Source organism: Acomys russatus, chromosome 9 (genome assembly GCF_903995435.1).
Source record: "Acomys russatus chromosome 9, mAcoRus1.1, whole genome shotgun sequence".
Lineage (NCBI taxonomy): Eukaryota > Metazoa > Chordata > Mammalia > Rodentia > Muridae > Acomys > Acomys russatus.
In genome coordinates, this window is record NC_067145.1 from 36,326,011 (window position 1) to 36,333,091 (window position 7,081).

Here is a 7,081-nt window from a genome sequence, read left to right on the forward strand (position 1 = left end):
ACATCATCCATACTCTTGTAAGTACCCTCCTCTTATTTGCAATACTCTTACAAGTAGCCCAGGAAAATTCCCTGGTTCACTAACATCTGCTGAGGTGGACTGTCTTATCTAATAGGAATAGACACACCTGGTCACAGCTGTCCAGGAAAGTCACATAACACATGCTGGCAGGGGTTTCAAAGTTAACAAAGCTCAAAAATCTCATCTTGGAGTTCCTTGGAATACTGGAATACTAGAAGGTAGTGTATATCAAGAGCCTATAAAGTCAAGTGACACAGAAAGTCATGGCAGATGACAGCAAGAAGGAAAAATCAGAACAGCAACAATTCCAAAGAATACTAACCATAAAAAGGAAAAACAGTCAGAGCATGGTGACTGTGGACAGAATGCATGACAAGGCATGGAGGCCAGGTTTCATCACACTGGGATCTGGAACTTGCACACGGCTCTTAAAAACCAGCAAACTGCATGGATGATGATCAGCGAGCTCACAGAAGAACACAGAAGTGCTGACATGATATGGATATAAGTGCTCAAATGTAAAAATCAAAGGCAAAAATGAAATACCATTTACCATCAAACTAAGCAGTAAAATGAAGTCACACAGAACTCAGTGCCATGGGCCGATGGGCATGTGGAGCAGCGCAGAAGAGCCACAAAAGCAGTTTGCATTAAACTAAACTGTTGTATACACTGTCACATCACAATTCCTAATCAAATAAATGCCCCCAAAATATAAACATGAGGATCTGTTAAAAAAAAAAAAAAAAGATACTTAGAAATGTCATGTCTACCAAGAAGAGACTTGATACCCTATGAGCATATAAAGGGGGAGGAAGTCCCCCTCAGGCACAGTCATAGGGGAGGGGAGTAAGGGGAAAATGGGAGGGAGGGAAGAATGGGAGGATACAAGGGATGGGATAACCATTGAGATGTACCAAGAATAAATTAAAAAAAAAAAAAAAGAAATGTCATGTGAACATTTCATAATGGCTCAAAATTGGAGACAATCCCCTCTGTCACTTGTACAATGTTTGATAAATCTGAAATATGTTTATACCATTACTGAGTATGCCTGATAGAGGGTGAATATCAGGCATATCCAGTATTTTACGGATGGGGCTAGGGAGATGGCTGGCTGGTACTGTAGAGCTCTTGTTACAAAACCATAAGACTATGAGCTCCAGCCCCAGTATGACAAGGTTGGGAGTGGGGTGAGAAAGATGGCTCAGTAGTTGAGATCACATTTTACCCTTGAGGGGATCCTGGTTCAGTTCCCAGCACCCACAATAGTTGTCTCAGAACTGCCTACAACTCCAGAGGATCTAACACTCTTCTTCTGGACTCTCCAGATACCTTCACTCACATACCTCCTACACATAGAAATAAAAATAAAATGTATTCTAAAAGCTGGGCACATTGGCACATGCCTATAACCCCAGCACTATGGAAGCAAAGGCAGGAGGATCCTTAGAGATGCTAGGCAGCCAGTATGGCTAAACTGGTATGCTACAGATTCAGTAGGAGACAGTGTTTCAAACAGTAAAATACACAACAGTTGAGGAACATACCCAACACTGATCGCAGCCTTTGTGCATTCACACATGTGCACATGTCCACCCCCACCCACATATCAATTATGATTTCCATAATGTAATGCTTGACAATAGACACAGTGTAGGCTTAAAAATAAGATCCTCTAACTAAAATAAATAACTAAATATTGGTAGAGGTCTTCCAGAATTGAACAACCCCTAAAATCAGATCAAATTATTAATTCTGCCCCCACTCATAGGTCATTAGTAACGACTGTGGCTAGGTCTAGGGGCTACCTGGCCAGGTTAGGCATAGAAGGCAGATACTTGGTGAAGTTTCACAGCCTCCTTCCTATGAGACACAATTCCTGTTGGAACAGAAACCATCCCATGTGGTATTCCAGACAATGGTTTTCTTTTAGCTAATCTTCTAGTCACTTACTCTCACACGAAATGGGACTTAACACGGCTTATCCTGACATTTTAGATATAGGAAGGACCATTGCTGATGTTCAAAGCCAGAGACATTATAAGGATAAATTACTTTATCTGAATCAACTTGAGGTCTAAAAGAAAACTGCTAAGACACTACTCTTAGGGGAGACTCATGAAATCAACATCTATCTCTGATGCCGACGTGTTGTTAGAGCTCAGATATGTTTGAGTACATCAAAGTGGAAATTGAGACAAAGACACTTCCAGATGGAGATGCAAAGTTTCATCTGGAAGCTCTTCCCTTAGAAGGCATTTCCTCAGTTGGACACGCCTTTAATTCCAGCACTCAGGAGGCAGAGGAAGGCGGATCAATGGTGAGTTTGAGGCCAACCTGGTCTACAAAGCAACTCCAGGACAGCTATGGCTACACAGAGAAACCCTGTCTCAAAAAAAAAAAAAAAAAAAAAAAAAAAAAAAAAAAAAAAGGCATTTCCTCTCTTGCAGCCATTTGATTAGAAGTTTTTCACTCTTTCACTCTTGGTTTCCCAGCTTCTTGTTCATCATTCATCCATAGCATATATTTCTATTTCCAGCTTGTTTTTAATTATTTGTATTTAACATCTTGATTTCCAAATGAAGAATTCACTAAATACTTAACGAATTAGCAGTGACAATGGTGTTTCCCTTAAAATAAGCAACACTTAAAAAAATTATGAGAATGCTAATTTGGTATGCCTGTTGGAATCCGATGCCAAAGAGATGTTAAAGAGAATGGCAACAAAAGCAAAGATGCTGAAATAATTTGTACTCTCTTACTCTGTGCAAGATGACGTAGTCGTGGACACACAGTCTAGATAATTCTTGCTGTAAGCAATCTGGGTTGATTACATGTGGGGAGAAAAGAGAGAATGAATTCCTGGCCATGCATACCAAAATGTTAGCTGTAGAAGAGCTATCACCTGAGAGGTATGAGTCTAAACAGCTTGGACTCACTATCTATTTATGAAGCCTGAACTTATTTTTAACAAATAAATTGAGCAGGACTAGCCAAAAATAAATCTTCTGATGCACACACCTTTGACTTCTATGAATTATCTAGAAATCCAATCTTATTTGTTGTTACTGCTATACAGCAGACCCAAACTATCACTCCAAGTTGAACAGCACCTGTTCTCTTTAGCTTTGTCCATACACTCAGGAACAGCACATAAAGGCCAGTGACTGGCTCTCATCGTACTGTATGTGCATGCCTAGATGCATGCCTGCTTGTGGTTCCAGTTACATGCAAAATGTGCCAAGATGCAGGCCAACACTCAATTTTTTGACACAATGCACACATTATACCTTAATACAGACCCATACCCATCACACTGCACACATGCCTGGCTCTTGTTACACTGCACATACGTAACTGGATACAGGCCTACACTTGTTCCCCTCATACTAAACATGTAAGACAAGAGATTATTTCAACGTTGGCAGAATAAGAGGTTAGTACTCAAGTGTAGCAGTGACTAATGTAGCAGCCATTAATGTTTTATCCTAGACAGCTCATTCAGGATTTAAAAAAAAATAAAGGAAGGAAGAAGAATACCAATAAAAGACTAAGCAGCCTGTTCCCCCTTCATGTTGCTGGCTCACACGACAGATCCCCATTAGTGCTAACTAAAGTTTCTGAATTTCCCATGTCCACCAGGCTAAGTGGAAAATTTTGGCAACCGACCCCAGAAACACATTCAGCAGCAGTATCTTGCCTTTTCAGATTTTTTTTTTATACAAAAGCTCCACCAAATCTTGCATTTAACATTGTACTCATTAAGTTTGATTAGAACAAAGTTGAATGGTTTAAAAAAAAAAAAAAGACCGTGAACTAATTGTTCCTTAATTAAGTCGGTGATTTGTGATTCATTACGGATGTTAGATTTCTAGTCAGGTAGGGCTTAGCTCACAGTTACTGATGGGAGAAAAGTGAGACGCAGAATTGAGTTTCACAAATCAATGCAAAATAATAAAATATTAAAGAGGAGAAGCAGCCCATCGATAGCAGCGCAGTAACAAAGGGGAGACCTGTTTTCTATAGATCAGCTGCTCTTAAATAATGCAGCACTCCTCCCAGCAGGGCAGCGCCTCGCAGGGATGCTTATTGCAAGGCATGGTTGGCTAGAACCAGATCGATCCATCTAGAGCTGTAATCACCCTGGCCAGTGGAGCTCTGCAGGTCTTTGGCCTCCTGGCCAGTGAGAGGCGGAAGTCAGTGAGCAACCTGATGACCAGGGCTTCCCAAAGTCCCCGGAAGCGGAAGTATCCTGGGTGGCTGTTCTGAACATTTTCGTGCCGTCTTCTACATCACATCCACGTATTTCACAGTTTGGATGAGCTCGGGGAACATGCTGAGCAACGAAATAACTTGCAAGATGCTTTTCCCCCGAGTTCAGTTACCAACCATGGTGACACTCACTTAAAAATTCATCTGCTCTAGTCTTTAGTGTTCATAGGTATCTATGTAAGTGGGGGCGTCTTGAATCTGGTAGTAGAATGGGGATTCCAAGAAAGCAGTGAGATGTTAAGCAAACAGGTGCAACAGGACACACGTTACAGGAAAGCAAGGAAGAATCTATGGGAGAGAAAGGGTACAAAGGGCGGGGAGTGGGCATGGAGGGGGCTGCCAAGGAAGAGGAGGGAGAAAATGTCATATAAGACCTGAGAACTTTATGGAGCTAAATAGACAATTCATCCTGCAAAGGCAGTCTAGGTGTACCAACTCCATTCTTTCTCAAGCTCACTCATCCACTGGAACTAAAGCTGCATCAGGGTTAGCAAAATGGCTCACCAGTAAAGGAACTTGCTGCACAAGCCTGGGGACCTGAGTTCTACTCTTAGAATCCACATGGGGTGGAAGAAAAGAAGTGACTTCACAGAGTTTCCCCCTCTCAATCCATGTTCTTTCCACACGCTACACAAACTCACACCCACACATCATGCCCCCCACATTCACAGTAATTTAAAAAATTAGCATAATTGATTGGTTTTAACTGCTTTGAAAACTAGACAAGTTGTTGTTTTTTGTTTGTTTTTGGTTTCTTTGGAGTTCCTGACTCTACTTGAATCGAGTACCCATGCACAGTGTCAGCACTCTGGCATGGAACATGGCTATTGGCAGTGCAGCAGCTCCTGACCTGGTGGGGGACATGTTAGAGAGCAGGGGATGGCTACACTCATGCATTCAACACTTCTGTCCAAAGAACTGCTGGGAAAGAGTGCAGTTCTGAGGACCCTCCCTGTGGACTCAGTCCCTCACTTGCTGAACAGGCCTTAAGGCTAAAAGCTGTTAAACTGGAAAAAGAAGCCCACGATTTAATACTGAGATAACAGAGAGCTTCTGCAGATTGTGAAAACATAAGGAGATGAACCCAGAGATGTGTGGAAGATGCCAGAGCTTCTGTAAGGACTTGGTAGAGGTGGCAGACATTTCGAAAAAGACTGCCGAGTGTTTTTCAGAAGGAGCCAAAGCTGAGGACCACAAGCTTACTCTGGAAAAAAAAAATCTTCTGAGGGCTGTCTCTTTTAGAAGCCAAGCCAAAAAGCATATTTGCCAAGCATAGACAGGAGAAAATGACATTCATTGGTGACAAATACCACCCACATGAGCATGAGCTCATCACATGCCAGCAGGTGTTGGGGTGCAGCCAGGCACCAAGGCATTAGTTCAGCAGGATGGCTACAAATTTCATGGCTGCACCATTAGACTTCCTCAAGAGGAAGTGGCAATGGAGTCTCAGAGGAGGCTATGAGCAGCCATCGGGAACTAAATACTCTCCCAGAGTGCAGGCACCTATGTCTCCTTTAAGTTGGTTTGTATTATACAAGAGGTCTTTCATGTGCTCTGCTTTGGATTTAGCCATATTGGCTTTATCTCTACAGTGTCTTAGTGGTTTTAAGTGACCTATTTGGTCTCACCAAGAGTCCTGTCACTAGGAATCTGAACAATGTGATGAGTGTACTAAGGCCTTTATCAAAATGTTTACAAAAATCACTTAAATTGGTGTTGTGATGACTGAATCTGAAATCTTCTTAACTGTGTTTTCATATAATTACTGGAATTAGTACAACATCTTGTATCTTGTATTTTATGGGGAAAGGGAATTGGTTTGGCATTTAGGTAGATGACAATGTATTTCAAGGCTCATTTTTAATTTCATTTTTCACTTAGTCATTTTCGTGTTTGTATTCCCTGCTAGGGATCACACTCACATTGTTTCATAACCACCCCTTTCTGGTCCTATTTGGAAGGGCTAAAGGATCAGGCCAGTCTTCCTTTTCTGATGTTGGTAAGGGATATACTTTTATTAAACTTGTCTCAAGTCAGTCTATGGCCAGGCAAGCCCTGGATGCCTCAACAAAGCAACTCACTCCCAGGGAGAGTGAAAGCCTCCATGTATCTCAAATTGGAGAGATAGATGTGGGGGGGGGGGGCGAGGCATGATGGTTGACCATTCAAAAATAAAAACAAAGTATTAAGGTGAAAATAAAATAAAATTAAACACATCCCAAATCTCACCAGCTGTGGCCTGATCTCCTACAGGGAGGAAGAGGGGACATTTGTTCTTTGGGGCTTAAGCCACACCCCACCAGGGTCTTCAGCCACACCTTGTCAGTGTGAGGGACCTTCAACCTGTAGGTTCAACCTGTAGTTTAGGTTCTTGGCCCTTGGGGCATCTTCATTAAAAATGAGAGTGGTGACATCTTTCCCTAACTCTGGGGATATGAGAAATAAATAAGAGGGCACATAAACTATAGAACGGTATGGCACTTACCACTACATTAGTGCTCTCTGAGCAAGTGTCAAGGTGGTCTTTCAGGGGAGTAGCCATCTTTGAGTGGCTAAAATGAAAGATAAATATAATGTGTGAGACCAACCCCCAGAAAGCAGATTTTTAAAGAAATCCTTCCACTCATTGGTTAAGGTCATTTAGGGAGTCTACAGTCAAGAGTGTAAACACAATGAAGGACCTGCTAAGTCAATGGGCTGGTTATGAAGCTCACACTTGTTTCTCAACCTCACATCTGTTGATTGTATGTGGAAATGTGAATTTAGCTGTAGTGCAATATGT

General features: G+C 41.9%; 1 pseudogene; it reads left to right on the top strand.

The window, feature by feature from the left end:
* The first annotated feature begins 5,116 nt into the window (after positions 1-5,116).
* LOC127193616 (grpE protein homolog 2, mitochondrial-like) lies at positions 5,117-5,761 on the top strand (annotated as a pseudogene).
* The last annotated feature ends 1,320 nt before the right edge of the window (positions 5,762-7,081 follow it).